Raw genomic sequence first — 17059 nt, 5'->3', positions numbered from 1 at the left:
AACCAATTGGAAAAATATTAAATGCTCTTGGATAGAGTGAGCAAATATAATAAAGATGACAATACTACCTAAACTATTTTATTTGTTTAGTGCTATACCAATCAGACTCCCAAAAAATTATTTTGATAACCTAGAAAAAATAACAACAAAATTCATATGGAAAAACAAAAAGTCAAGAATTTCAAGGGAATTAATAAAAAAAAAAGTTAATTGAAAGTGGCCTAGCTGTACCAGATCTAAAATTATATTGTAAAGCAGTGGTCACCTAAACCATTTGATATTGGCTAAGAAATAGAATAGTTGATCAGTGGAATAGGTTAGGTTCAAAGGACAAAACAGTCAATAATCTTAATACTCCAGTGTTTGACAAACCCAATGACCCCAGCTTTTGGGATAAGAATTCACTGTTTAACAAAAATTGCTGGGAAAATTGGAAACTAGTATGGCAGAAACTAGGCACTGACCCACACTGAACACTGTACATCGAGATAAGGTCAAAATGGGTTCATGACCTAGGCATAAAGAATGAGATTACAAATATATTGGAGGAACACAGAATAGTTTACCTCTCAGACCTGTGGAAGAGGAAGGTTTTTATGACCAGAGAAGAGCTAGAGATCATTACTGATCACAAAATAGAAAATTTTGATTATACCAATTGAAAAATTTTTGTACAAACAAAACTAATGCAGACAAGATTAGAAGGGAAGCAATAAACTGGGAAAACATTTTTGCAGTCAAAGTTTCTGTTAGCCTCATATCCAAAATTTATAGAGAACTGACTCTAATTTATAAAAAAAAAATAAAGCCATTCTCCAATTGATAAATGATCAAAGGATAGGAACAGACAATTCTAAGACGAAGAAATTGAAACTACATTTAGCCATATGAAAAGATGCTCCAAGTCACTATTATTCAGAGAAATGCAAATTAAGACAACTCTGAGATACCACTACATACCTGTCAGACTGGCTAGAATGACAGGGAAAGATAATGCGGAATGTTAGAGGGGATGTGGGAAACCAGGGACACTGATACATTGTTGGTGGAATTGTGAATACATCAGGCTATTCTGGAGAGCAATTTGGAACTGTGCTCAAAAAGCTATCAAACTGTGCATACTTTTTGACCCAGCTGTGTTACTACTGGGCTTATATCCCATAGAAATCTTAAAGAAGGGAAAGGGATCTGTATGTACAAGAATGTTTGTGGCAGCCCTCTTTCTAGTGGCCAGAAACTGGAAATTGAGTAGATGCCCATCAATTGGAGAATGGCTGAATAAATTGTGGTATATGAATAATATGGAATATTATTGTTTGGGAAGAAATGACCAACAGGATGATTTCAGAAAGGCCTGGAGAGACTTACATGAGCTGATGCTGAGTGAAATAAGCAGGACTAGCAGATCATTAAATACTACAACAATGATACTAAATGATGATCAATTCTGATGGACCTGGCCATCTTCAGCTATGAGATGAACCAAATCAGTCCTAATTGAGCAGTAATGAACTGAACCAGCTATACCCAGCAAAAGAACTCTGGAAGATGACTAAGAACCATTACATTGAATTCTCAATCCCTCTATTTTTGTTCACCTGCATTTTTGATTTCCTTCACAGGCTACCTATACAATATTTCAGAGTCTGATTCTTTTTGTATAGCAAAATAATGGTTTGGACATGTATACTTATTTTGTATTTAATTTATACTCTAATATATTTAACATGTATTGGTCATCCTGCCATCTAGCGGAGGGAGTGGGGAAGAGAAGGGGAAAAATTGGAACCAAAGGTTTAGTAATTGTCAATAAAATTTTTTTTTTAAAAGATATCTTTGGGATATATGGGCTGGATTTTTCAAACACAAGATTAACTGTATTTAGGGTTATTATTTTTTTTTTTTTTATCTTCTAAAACCCTCAGAAGCTATTATTTTTAGTCCCGGTCCAAGGTTCCATATCCACAAACATTCTCAATACTAAGAATCATTCCTGGAGATGAGGAGGATAATAGTTTTACTTTTATCAAAACCATCTAATTTCTGATATTAGGATAAAATATAGTCACAGGCCATATTGTAGACAGAAATCTTAAAGTTTATTTAGATTGGACTACAGCAATCCCCTTTAGCCCTTCACACCTTATAGAGATGGATTGACCAACACATGCTTTGGGGCTTGAGCCTCTGGTTGCAGATCCTTGCAAAGTCTATGATTTTTGTCTCTTATTCTTAAGGTAGAACTTTGCTGATAAAGTCATTCAATTCTAATTGTTCTCACACAATAATGGCTTATCCTTTGCTGCTATTTTCCAGTTATTGCCATCCCCATTATAGCACTGGACATTGTGCTTCTAGAAACTTGAATGGTTTATCTTTCACTGCCATTGCCCAGTAGTTACTCTCCCTTGCATGGAACTAGAAGATATGTTTTGAAATCATTGTTTTCCATTTCCTCACTTACCCCACTTCTTGCTTCACTTCAGCTTACTCATAGAAGCCACACCTTTCCCCTGTCATTTTGCTTCAGGGCATCAGGAAAGTCATCATTTCCCCCCACCCTACCACCCCCTCAGTCTGCTTAGCACAACACTATGCTGTGTTTTGATTCTTGCAGGGATTCATTTTTATTATTGCTTCTTGTATCCTTGTAATAGTAGCCCTATAACACTGGAATACTACCAGTTTTACAGAAAAAAACAAAGGGACAAAAGGTTGAATTCACTTTTACAAGAGTTGCTCCAAAAGGCAGCCATTGGACTAGAACTGGAGCTTGAATCTTAATGTCTCTGGTTCCCAATATCACAGAGGATTTGGACAAGAGTATCTCTGCAGGAGGAGAAGGGCTCTCAAGTGCTGCCTGATTTGCTTGTTTAGAAAATGTTTGGCAGGAGAAAGTATAAATATGTGGTGACTGGGGAGAGAAAAGAAGGATTTACTTCATCATTAATATTTATTTTATGTGAATTCCAAAAGAGATTTCAAAAAAAGAGAAAAGGATCTATACATACAAAATTACTTATAACAATTCTCTATTTGGAAAAAAGTAAATTTTAAAGAGAAAAATAAAATTGAGGGGATGCCAATGAATTGGAGAATGACTGAAGAAAGTGCGGTATGTGATTATGGTTGATCATTGTTCTATGGGAACTGATAAACAGGATGGTCTCAGAAAGACTTGGGAAGTCCTCCATGAGCTCAAAATTGAATGTACTACGTACAAAGTAAAAGCAATGTTATAGGATAATCAGCTGTGAATGCATCAGTTATAATCAGCAATACAATGATCCACTACTATTTTGAAGTATTTATGAAAAATGCTATACATACCTAAGAACTTATTGTGTCTGAATACAGATTGAAGCATACACTTTTTTAAAATTTTTATTTTTCTTGAGAGTTTTTTTGGGAGGACATCTATGTTTTCTTTCATAACATGATTTTTATGGAAATGTTTTACATAACTTTATATACCTTCTTAATGAGGTATAGGGTAGGGAGGAAGGGAGAGAATCTGGAACTCAAAGATTTAAAAACAATGGTAAAAAATGTTTTATATATAATTGGGAAATGTGAAAATATTAAATAAAATATTATTTTATATTTTGGTTCTCTCACATGGTGGAAAACACAAAATTTTATAGAAACAAAAAGGTTGTAGATTATTTACATCTGATTATGGAGATGTATGTATATGTTTGCAAAAGAACTCATTTAAGAAGGGGAAAACATAGAAAATAAATTAGGAAAAGCAAAAACCATTGATTAGTGATTCAAAATCACTACTGATGACAATTATCCAGAGTATTTTAATACAATGGAAACTTGCTATGAAATATTATGTTTTATACATACAAAATTTACTAGAAATAATAGGGTGAAAATTGTCTGTGGCATTGGGAAAAACTGTCTTGTTAGAGTTATACATTATGGCATAACTGAAAAAAAAACTTGGGGAGAAAAATCATAAAACCTCAATTTATTCCTTATTTCTACCATTTATTTGGCCTGTGCTCTCAAGCTACTACCTTAACCTATATGTATCTCAGCTTCTTCATGTGTAAAAGAGGGATAATACCCATTATTTTGGATGCATGTTGTGAAATTTAGATAAGGCATGGGTATTATTTCAAAATCATAGAATTTCAAAGATATAAGGGAGATATAGCTCAATAAGAATCATATAAATGATGTGTAATTTGTAATTTTTTTAAATTATAAAAATCTACTTACTGTCTTTCCCACCTCTGATCAGCCATTGAAAAAGTAAGAAAACAAATCATTTAAAAATGTGTACAGCCAACCAATACATATTCTTACATTGCCATGTAAAAATTAAATAAATGTCTCAATCTGTGTGCTCAGTCCATTACCCCCTGTAATGAAATGAGTATGAATTCTTTGAAATATTAGACAAATAACCAATGAAAGATTATTCCAAGACCTCAGATACTAGTGATCTTATTAGTTACTCATTTGTGAGACAGTTTGTTCCAAGTTTGCATGGCTCTGTTAGAAAGATGTTTCTTTTTTTCCTTTAGGTGTTTTGTTTGTTTGTTTATTTTCCTTTATCCAGGAATGAAGCCTAAAATCTTCCACTATTCAAACTGCAGTTTTATTCCAAATTCTAATCTCTCGTCCTAAAGTGAACAAGTCTAATAAATTTTTAATATTATAGTCTCCAAATACTTAAAGATAATTATTTTCTTCCATTGAATTGTTTCTTCTATAGGATAAATATTCTCAAATGATTAGACCAACAATCATATATCATGAACTTGAAACTTATTAGTCAACTTGTTCTAAACAATCTCAATCTGATCAATGTTCTTTCTAAAGTTTGGTGCAGGAGACCACGCAATGCTTTAGATTCTGTTTTGATAGCACAATTGACCACAACAGGTACAGTTAATACACTAGATGAATATTTTATGTTATGATTTACTTTATCAGTTCTGAAGAATACTATGCTATCATAACATTAAAAAGAGAAAATCTTGCTACCATTCTGCAGGATCATATAAAAATTCAAATGATTATTCTCTTGTATTATTATAAATAGTAATTGTTACAATAATGCATACACATTTGCCTATATATACACACATATGTATATATGAATAGCATCTTACAATTATGAGAATTGTCATTCCCATTTTACATATGATGTAGCTGAGCAAGAAAGAGATGAAATAAAACACACAGCTAATAATGAGACCATATTTGAACTCAGGACTGCATGAATCCAGAGTTAGTATCTATGTTCTAGACCACTTAACAGCTGAAATACTTGAACTTTTCTTTCTGATTTATGGGGCTAGAAAAGGTATTATGGATTACTTGAAGAACACTGGAAATTTAAATTTTCATTTCAACTCAAGAAATAATAGTATCCTTAGCTAAATAGCCTCTTCTAGTTTTGGCAAACTATTCTCTGTACTGTATTATGTGATCTCATTGCTAGTTTCTACATCCTATAAAAGAACCTTTACTCTTTTATATCCAGTTTTAACATTTTTTCTGGAATTCATTTTTTCAATATAATCTGTACTTTGGACATTTCTAATAAAATATTTCATTGATACTATTAATTCAACAGTTCCAACATGAACTCATTTTCTCTACCCCCTAAACCTAAATTCTGAGCAAATTCAAAGAAATATAAGTAAAAAAAAAAAAAAAAAAAAAAGATCTACAAGTTGATGTTACCCCCAAATCCATTAGCATCTGACAACATAAAGAATATGAACCTAATGAGTTTGAGTTATTAAACTAGTTCTGCCACAACTAAATGTTTGACATTTAAAAAGTCATTTATCTTTTTGTGACCCTTTTAAAAATACATTTATATGTCTGGAGGCTAGGTAGAGAGAGGTTATGAGAAGGCACAAATTGGAGAGGCAGAATTTGATGAGCTTAATATTTCCTTGTTAATAAAATGAGGATGATGGACTGATGAAAAGTTTCTTTCTAACACCAAACATTTATGTTTTGAATCATAATAACAAAGTTTTAAATGAATATAAAATTAAATCATTAGATACAATGCAAGCTGTGCCATTTTGCCATTTTAGATCTATTATTTTATCACAACTTCTTGATTAGAAAGATAGGCATAATATTATTGTAACTTAAATGGGAAAATATAATCTCATTTAAATAATAAAATAAAATATAAAAATTAAAATAAAAATCCAAATTATGATGACATTTTCTGGACTATAATATGATGAAAAATGGTCCCTGCCTAAGTTACAATGCACAGCATGAAAGACACTGCAGCTGGGCTATGGTATCTGGAAGGAACCAATTACATCCATTAGCTTCAGGGATTGCACCTGCCCCCTACCCATGTTGGAACTGTACTTAGGCTACATATTTTAGCACAGAGAGGCGATTTCACAGTTTGCACTTAAAAAATAAACTTTTAGAACACTTTTTTTTTCAGACAGATAGATGATAGATAGAATAGATACTTATCTATCTATAATTAAAGAGAGGAGATATGGGAAAACATGGACCAGTGAATATATATCCTCCTCAATGTATCTAATCGCTCTTTATATCTAATTACATTCATCTAGTTTTGATTTTCTGAAGGAGAGGTCACTCTTTTTCTCAGCATGTTTTCTGTAGCTTTTCTTCTATAGTGCCGTTTGCTTCCTGTGCTCCCTTATATATAAAAATTATTTCCTGAGCTATTTCCTCTCTTTCCACCCTCAGATTTATTTCATTCTAGGTTAATACAAAATTCTAATTTTGACTCTAGGAAAAAGGAGGCTCATTTTATTGCAAACCAGTGACTTCAGACTTTTCAGTACTTCTGAGTGTCTCCCTGTGAGTTTTCATATACTGTGATTACTCTTCTGGGGATCTGGAGCTTGGCTAAAGAGATATTAGAAGTCAAAAATGGGAGAGATTGAATTCATTAACCCTATGGAACAAACTCTTGGGAATCTTTCCCCTGTCCCATAAAGTGTGTGTATACCTCAAACATTTAGTGAATATAACAAAGCAAAGATGAAATTCATGTGCTCATGGAAACACAGACATGCATATGTATGTCTATCTAGGGGAAAAATATCAATCTGAGGTTTCTAAAAGCCCCATTGAAAACTCCAGTTTAATTAGAATTTAGCATATTTATAGGAGGATAGTAAGAAATGAAATTTAAAAGGAGATTATGGAGAAGCTTGGATACATAATGGAAGATTTTTTTTAATGTTTTTAATTTATTTTATGGACAATGAGAAATACTGATAGTTTTGATTAAAACAATGTTACAAGAAACCTAATCAGGTTTAAATATTTAAGCTTGATTGGAAAGGAAAAAAAAAGATGGAAACTAATGAAGAAAGTTAGGGACTAGTGCAAAAGCTTAAATGTGAAACTATAGGCACTTGAAATAAGCTAGCTCTATGTTAAGCTCCCTGCCCTCTCCACCTCAAAAAAAAAAGGGGGGGGAAGCAAATGTAACAGAAATTATAAAATAATTGCCAAAAAATAGTGACACACTTATAAATCCTAAGGCATCGGGAAAGATAAGAAAAAATTTAAAGTTTTAAGTAAGTTAAGTTAATGAGAAGTTAGAGTAAATCCACACACACAAAAAAAATTAGAAGTGAAGAAAAGAAATTGCATTTGATAAAAGTTCAGATTGGAATAATGGTATACATAGATGAACATAAACCTAAAGGTTGAAGAGGTCTGAGAGGTAATCTATTATAACCCCTTATGTTAAAAAAATAGATAAAGAAGATTAGAAAGTTAAATGACTTGTTTGAGGTTCTACAGGCAATGACTCAAAGGCTGAATTTAATTCCAAATTTTGCATATTTTATAAGTAATTAAAACTGAGTGATTGAAAATTGAGAGAGGTTTGAGGTTGGAAATAACTTGGGAGTTATCTGCAGAACTGTGAAAGTTGAAGCATATTTACTTGAAATCCCTCAGAGAATGGAATGGAAGATAAACATTAGCATATTAAGAAACACTCATGTTAAGGGATACAAGGATGGAATTTTAAAAAGATGAAACAGTGAGAATGAATGGTAAGAAAAACAAACCTTTCAGAGATTCAAATGTGATACATAGTGAAGAACTTTAAGATATACAAATAGGGGAAGCATTAGATCACTACCTCCAATTTCAAATCCAACTCCAGATGCTTACTAGCTATATGACCCTGAGCAAGTCACTTAATCCAGATTTCCTTCCAAAGAAAAAGCAAGAACGATAAAGGATATATTCTTTTAAAAGTATGGTGAAAATATTCTGATATTCCCCTTTCTTAATGCAATCTTCACTTCTTCCTTTGGAATCTTTTTTTTCCCCTTTATTCATGCACTCTTATGTCGTAACATAAATTTCCCGGATCTCTTTTCTTTATGAACTGAGCCCTGCCAAGCCTCAGCCTTGGATCACTCCTATCCTCTACTGCATTTACATCTACTCACATGTTATTGAATGAAGGTGGAGGAAATCACACAATCTCTCTGAGCAAAGGCACTACAAATTTATATTATACAACCTTAATTGGGCTATCACTGTTTCTAGAAAAAATTTTGCCCTTCCTTTATATACTCACTATGCTTCTCTACACAATGGTCCTTACATATTTTCCATCACCCTTCAAACCTTCCATGATTTCCTCTTTTCTCACCTCATGAGAAAAACTTGCCTCATATTTTACAGAAAAAAAAAATAATTGAGTCCTTTTTCCATGGATCCTCCCCCTTCATCTGTCTTCCTCATCTAATCTCTTCCTTCACTCCCATCTTGTACAAATAATAGGTATTATTATTATTGAATCAAACCTTTCTGCCTTCATAAATAACCTCGTTCCATCTCTTCTCATACAACAGATTTCCACTCCTATCATCCTATCTCTTTGACTTTTTTCTTATCTTCGTTATTTCTGTCTACTTGCTTATTCTCTATTGCTTATAAACAAGCCCGTATTTTTTTCATCTTCAAAAAGCCCTCACTTAATCCTTCCATTCATATTATCAAAATAGTATATATTTGCTCTTTGTAATACACTTCTTAAGAAGACTACCTACAAGAAGTGGCTTTACTTTCCTCTCCTTTCACTTTCTTCTTAACCTCTCATGATCCAACTTCTGATTTCAACATTTCACTGAAACTACTCTCTTCAAAGTTACTGATGATCTTTTAATTAGAAAATTCAATGGTATTTTCTAATCTTCATTTTTCTTGACCTCTCTGTGGCATTTGATACAGTTGTTACCCTTTTCTTGATACTTTTTTCTCAGTAAGTTTCTGGGATACTACTTTCTCCTTTTTCTCTTACTTCTATGATTGCTATTTTCTAGTCTTCTTTGTTGGGTTTTCATCCAAATCACACCACCAAATCACTTGAAGTTTTTAGTAATCTGTCCCTTCCCTTTCTCTCTCTGCAATGTTTAATTTTGTGTTTTCTTCATATATCATAAGTTTAATTATCAACTGTTCATATACTCAATTCTCAAATCTGGTTATACTGCCTTAACTTTTTGCTAACTTCCAGAATTCAAAAGAAAGGAAAAATAAAACAGAAATTATTTGAGACTTCAAATTTTCCAAAACATTTTTGTAAATATTTGGGAAGGAACTAATTCTTCTAAAACTTTCAGTTCCTGTATTCTTATATGAGATAATTTATATAACTTATAGTATATGTGGTAATTTAACATTTTATGTATAATAAATGTCAATATCACTGTTACCCTAAATAATATTAAAAATAATTCTCTCACATGAATTATTATGGTACCTCATGTCCATTATCAATGAGCTGCTGTCTCTCTGAGAAAAAGGAAAACTCAGAATATTATTGTCATTTAGTTCTGAAAGAAAAGAATCTCTGTAATAAGACATTTGAGATTTCACAATAAAACATAAGAATCACTTTTGATCAAATTATTTCATGTAATGTAAAGAATCTATTTTCCCCTGTGCTCAATCTCCTGGTTGCAAAAATAAATAAATAAATAAAAGTAGGATTTTTTTTTTTACAGCAATGTAACAATGTATAGATTGTGTCATTATCCCCTGAAATGAGATTTAAATGGGGAAAAATCAAATGACATAAGCCTGTTAACATTAAGTAAAATAGAAAGGTCAATAAACAAGTCTACTATAAATGATGAGTTTAATGACCACTTGTGCATTCTTTGTAAAAGAGCATTCTTATGCATGATACTGTGGAGTGATGCTGTTTTTTCCTTTGATTAAGAGAAAAAATCAAATAACACAAGCAAGCATATCAAACACAGCCTTTGAAGAGAGAAGAGTTACTTGTTCTATTGTCTTTTAATTATTAATGTTAAAATTCAAAGTCAGATTATATAATTTGAGATCCAAACAAATTATTTACTTAATTTGTCAATATGAATCAAACCAGTGGGGTAACCCAGTTATGCCTTTTTTTCCCCTTCTCCTCTTCCAGTTTTTTTTTTTTTTCTTAGAGACTCAGAATAAAGAGACAAGAATTAATTGGGTCACTTACGAATGCTGAGAAGTATTTTGACAACAGACAGAGGATTTCTTTAATGTGAAATAAAAAGAAAGATAGCTTTCATGTTATTTTTTTTAATTACCCAACTTGTACTCTGTTCATCAGCCTTTCATAAAATACAAACATAAGTGTATATCTAAGTTATTTGTGGTCCAGACCTGAACTCTTAAGTTTACGTGGTATAATTCAAACTTATGAATGGTTCACATAAATTAAAATCGTGCCTACTCATTATAATGCTGGAAACTGTTTAATTTTTCTTTTTGTCTTGGACTTTATGATGAAAGGAAAGGGAACTTAAGAAACACATCTTCTATTTTTAAGTCATTAGAATTGTCTTAATAACATCAAATGACATTTGTGTAGCCTTTTGCATAAATTACAAAGTAGGAAGTTTGATTCTTGTGCATCCTCAAAGGACATACAGTACTTCAGTCAAACTCTCTCTGCACCTTTCAAAGTGAAAATACAATCTAAAATTTTTCTGAAGCATTTGTATACATAAAAACTAATTATTGTTACCTGTACTTGCAGATCATATTAAATAATTTTTGTCATTGAACTGTGAAAAGCTACTCACTCAATAATCTTTGACAGATTTTTGTCTCTCATTTCTACTTTTTGATTCAATTCCTTTTTTTGGAATACAGTGAACATCTCTGCCTTGGACTTTTAATGAGGAGAAAATGAAGAGAATTTCTCTCCTATTTAACTGGAAGAAATGACTACTGTACAGATAAAAGCATATGATTTTCCTGCTAAGCCTAAAATTGACTTCAAATCCCTAGATGACTCAACTATTTTGTTTAATTATTTGAGGCAAATAACACCAGTCAATAGAAATAGATATTTGTAATCATGACAGCTATTTCATGAAGATTAATGAAATAAAATCATGAAATTGGGTTCTGGTTTCCTTGTGGAAGGACTTCCATGAAATTATATTTATCTTGGGAGAGAAAATGATAAGCAACATGATATTATACAAGCCTAGTAGGCCAGAAGACCATGAGTTTCAATTTGGACAAGATAAAGATTGAAATATTGATTCAGCTGTCATTCCAGTTTCCTTAAGAGTCTTTTATAAGTATTAGCTTTAGACTTCCCCTGGAACAGGGCATAAGTGTAATTAGAATTTAAGACCACACCCCATCTCTTTAGAGGTCTCAGCACTGAACCCAGTTTATAGAGACAGAAATTCAAAAAGAGAATAATAAAGAGAGGAAAAAAAGAAGAGATAGAGACAGTGAAAAATAGAAAAGAGAAAAAAATAATAAAATTAGAGAAGAATTTTAAAAATCATCAAAAGAAAACATAAATAAAACAATGTTTGAACAACTAAAAAATGAAAGGAAATGGGTAACCTAAAAATAAAAGAATCAAGTAAATACAACATGAAATATAAAGTTTGAATAAATCAATAAAAGAAAGTAAACTGGGAGTGGAGCCAAGATGGCAGATAGTAGACATGTCTTTATCTGAACTCTCCCTCATGTCCCTCAGATCAACACCAAATCAAGCCTCTGAACTGGTTTTGGAGGGACAGAACTCACACATCTTTGAAGTGTAACAAATTTCCAGCAGAAGATATTTTGGAAGAACTTCAGAAAATGTCTTTCTATCAGGCATGGAGGTAGGTAGTGAGCCTCAGTGCAACGCAGTGAGTCAAAGTGGTGTGGGATCCATATGTCAGGGAATCTACTGGGAGGAATCAACAGTAGTGTTGGCTACTCTATTCTGGTTGCAAGCCAGTAGATCAGCAGATTAGCTGTAAAACATCCAACTCAAATCCAAGGGTAAATAGTGAGTCCCTAAACCCCATCATAACATTTGACCTGGCCATGCCTACTCAATATGCAAAGCTAGTCAGCACCACAATGCATTGTTGCCTGTAGAGTAAGCTTGGTCAATCTCCTGTTTGCCTTAAAAGCAGACTTAAATCTTAAAAATAAAAAGAAGCAAAAAAGCAAAAAGTACTCTCTCACCATAGATACTTTTATGGAGAAAAGAACAGATTTCAAACCCCAAGCACACAAAAAGCAAATCATCTCCACATGAAGAAGCAAAGGGTGATATGAATTGGTCTCCATCTCACAAGACTTTCTTGGATGAATTCAAAAAGAATCTTCAAAGAGAGAAGAAAAATGGGGAAAGGGAATGAGAATTTTGCAAGAGTGTTTGGAAAAGGAAACAGAAATTATCTGAAGAAAACTTAAAAATAGACCTAGTGAAATGTAAAAAGTAGTAACTCCTTACAAAATTGACTTGAAGAAATGGAAAAAGGAAAAATCTTTGAAATCCTTGAAAAACAGAATTTGTGAAATGGAAAAAAGATTCATTGAACAAAACAAAAAACTCATTTAAAAATTAAATTGGCTGAATATAAAAGGAGCCAAAAATGATAAATGAAAAAAAAATAATTCACTAAAAATTAGAACTGAAAAATGGAAATGAATGACTCAATGAGATGTAAAGAATCAGTCAAAAGAATGAAAACATAGAAGAAAATGTAAAATACCTCATTGGAAAAACAACTGACTTGGAAAATAGATCTAGGAGACACAATCTAACAATTACTGGACTTCGTGAAAATGATGATGAAAAAAAGAGCCTAGACATCATCTGTCAGGAAATTATCAAGGAAAACTTGACATCCTAGAGCCAGAAAGTAAAATCATCATGGAAAAAATTCACTGATCACTTCTTGATAGATAACCAAAAATGAAAACCCCAAGTAATATTATAGCTAAATTTCTGAATTGCTTTCAGAGGAAGATCCCACAAGGAATACCCCAAGGAATTCTATTGTGAAACTCCAGAACTACAATCTCAAGGAAAAAATACTGCAAGCTGCCAGGCAAACACAATTCTCATGTCAAGGAGCAACAGTAAAGATTACACGGGATATGGCAGTTTCTACAATAAAAGAATATCAAATTCCAGAAGGCAAAGGATCTACAGTTACAACAAAAAATTCACTACCCCTTAAGAATTAAGCATCATCTTTAGAGGAAGTGATAAATCTCCAATCAAGTAAGAGACTTTCATTCATTTCTATTGAAAAAACAATCAAACAAGGGAAAAAATTAATCTTCAAACATAGGACACAAGAGAAACACTAGAAAGCTAACCCAAGAGAAAATATGTATTATTTAAATGGTAAATTGTTTATATCCATAAGTGAGAAAATGATAGATGTAACTCTTGAGAACTGTATCTGTCACTGGGGCAGACAGAAAGGAATGTCACATGGAGCAAGTTTATGCTTGTAAATGAACTCTGATGTGATGATTTCAAAGAAAACTACATTGAGGGGTGAAAAACGGTGTTTAATGTAATCTTAGACACTTAACACTTCCTACATGTATGACACTGGGCAAGTCACTTAGTCCTAATAACCTCAACAAAAAGAAAAAAAAAGTCTGTTATGGAAGAAGAGGAAATGGGAGGTATAATGGGACAAATTAGATCACATGAAGAGGCAGAAAATGCCTATTGCAATCCAGGGAAAGAAGGGAAGGGGATGAGTATTATCTGAAGTTTGATCTCATCAGTGTGGGCTCTAAGAAGAAAGAAATTAATCATTCAGTTCAGTATAGAAATTTCTCTAGCCCTAAAAAAAGTAGGAGAAAGAGTAAAGAAAAGGGAGTGGCAGGATAGAAGGAGGACAGAAACACTAGAAAAAAAGGTAAGAGAATGGAGGAAAGGTTAATAGAAGATAAGGCAGTGGGTGGGAGAGGTTATAAAAAAACTTTACTAAGAGATGCAGTGAGCAATTATAGGAGATAAAGTAGTGGATGTGGTGGGTAAAAAAAAAAAAAAACACTACTAAGGAAAGGGTGGAGGAAAAAGAGCAATACTATACTTAGGAGACAAAATAGGATGGAGAGAAATGTAAAGCTAGTTATCATAACCATGAATATGAATAGGATGAATTATCCCATAAAACATAAGGAATAACAGAGAGAATTAAAAATCAGAATACTTTAATATGTTGTTTACAAGAAACATGTTTGACACAGAAACACATATAAAGTTCAAAGGCTGAAACAAAATTTATAACACTTCAGATGAAGTTTTAAAAAACAAACAGATAGCAATTCTGATTCTCAGGTAAAACAAAAAAAAGTAAAAATACATTTTACTAAAAGAGATAAGGAAGTAAATTAAATCTTGATAAATGTTAACATAAAAAATGAAAGAGTAATACTAAAAGCATATGCACCAAGTAGAAGAGCAGTAAATTCTTAGAGAAGTTTTTAAGCCATTTACAGGAAGAAATTGAAAGGAAAAATACACTATTTGGGAACCTTGACCTTTCTCTTTCAGCAGCACACAAATAGAACTACAAAATAAACAAGGAAGAAACTAGGAAGGCTAATTGAACCCTAGAAAACCTAGATATGATAGACCTCTGGAGAAAAATGAAGAGTACACGACAGTACATGGCACTTTTACAAAAATTGACCATATATTAGGGCATAAAAACCTCACAAATAAATGCAAAAATTCAGAAATAGTAAATGCTTCCTTTCAGACTACAATCCAATAAAAATTATATCCAATAAAGGACCAGGGAAAGATAGATTAAAAATCAATTGGAAATTAAATAATCTGGGACTTCCGGTTAAGATGGCGGAGAGGAGGCACACAGCTGTGTAAGCTCCGCGCTTTCTCTCACTATCCATTTCATTACAAGCCTCTGAATTAATGCTTGACTGAAAAAAAAAAACCCACAAATAGTTACCAAGAGAAGCCATCCTTGAGATTCGCCAAGAAAGGTCTGTTTCTACTGGAGGGCTGGGACGGGTTTAGATCGGGCACAGGCTGAGGGCAGCGGCAGTGAGAGCCCGGGAGCAGACTGGAGAGGGGGTGGGGAGTGATCGCAGCCGTCTCTGCGGGGAGAGCTTCGCTTCAGGTTTGGATACCTTGCCCTGGCAGCAAGTCAGCAGCCCAGCAGAGAAGCTAAAAACACCAGAGCTGAAGAACACAACCCCAAACAGCTGGAGTCTCTCCGGACCTGGCCACCCCCTCCTCCCCCCCACAGTGACTCAGCACGCTCTGGGATCTCAGAGCACAGGCGCAGCACAGTAGGGCTAGTGCCTCACTGCTGCCCCCCACAGTCTGTAGAGGAAGCTCGGTAACACCACCCAGCCCCTCCCCCAAAGAAAGACTCCAGTTTTTTCTTTTTTTCTTTGCTAGTTTGTCTTTGATTTTTAGACAGAATGAGCAAGAAACTGAAGAGGACTTTAACCCTCGACAGCTTCTACACAGATAGAGAGCAGACTCTAAATCCTGAGGAGACTAAAAACAGACAGTCTCCAGGTGAATCCCCAAAGGAGGAGATCATCTGTTCCTCAACACAGATGAATCTCATGGAGGAAATTAAAAAGGCTTTCACAAGGGAGTTTTAAGAAAAATGGGAGGCTTGGCAAAAGAGCCTGGAGAAGTCAGTTAAAGAGAGAGTGGATAAAGAAATAAAATCCTTGAAAAATAGGATTAGTGAACTGGAAACAGAAAATAGGTCTCTAAAAAACAAAATTGGCGAAATGGGAAAAAATTCCACAGAACAATAAAACTCAATGGGACAATTAGAAAAAGAGTTTTAAAAAGTGAGTGAAGAAAATACTTCACTGAAAATCAGAATTGAACAAGTGGAATTGAATGACTCGAGGAGACAAGAAGAATCAGTCAAGCAAATCCAAAAAAAATCAAATAATGGAAAAGAATGTGAAATACCTTCTGGGGAAGACTACAGACCTGGAAAACAGATCCAGGAGAGACAACCTGAGAATCATTGTACTCCCAGAAAAACATGATGAAAAAAAGAGCCTGGACACTATTTTCCAGGAAATTATTATCAAAGAGAACTGCCCAGAAGTCATAGGAACAGAGGTAAAAATAAACATTGAAAGGATTCATAGATCACCCACCTAAAGGGATCCTAAAATCAAAACACCAAGGAATATAGTGGCCAAATGCCAGAACCCTTAGACGAAGGAAAAAATATTGCAAGCGGCTAGAAAAACCCAATTCAAGTATCAAGGAGCCACAATTAGGATCACCCAGGATCTGGCAGCATCCACATTAAAGGATCGAAGGGCCTGGAATATGATATTCCGAAAGGCTAAGGAACTTGGTATGCAACCAAAAATAACTTACCCAGCAAAAATGAGCATCTTTTTCAAGGGAAGAAGATGGACATTCAACAAAGAAAGCGAATTTCACTTATTTTTGATGAAAAAGCCAAAACTTAACAAAAAGTTTGATCTACAAATATAGAACTCAAGAGAAATCTAAAAAGGTAAAGATTAATCTTGGGAACTATATTTCGGCTATAAAGATGTATAGAGAATACATGTATACCTTGTTCTAGAAACTGATGTGGAAAGGACATTGTACCAGAAAAAGGGTAAAGTGGGGGTAGTACATCTCATGAAGAGGCATAGGAAACCTATTATATTTGAGAGAAAGAATGGAGGGGGATGAATATAGTGGGTATCTTACTGCCTTCAGAATTGGCTTTAAGTGAAAAATTTT

Source organism: Antechinus flavipes, chromosome 3 (genome assembly GCF_016432865.1).
Source record: "Antechinus flavipes isolate AdamAnt ecotype Samford, QLD, Australia chromosome 3, AdamAnt_v2, whole genome shotgun sequence".
Lineage (NCBI taxonomy): Eukaryota > Metazoa > Chordata > Mammalia > Dasyuromorphia > Dasyuridae > Antechinus > Antechinus flavipes.
Note: the sequence above shows the minus strand (reverse complement) of the source record.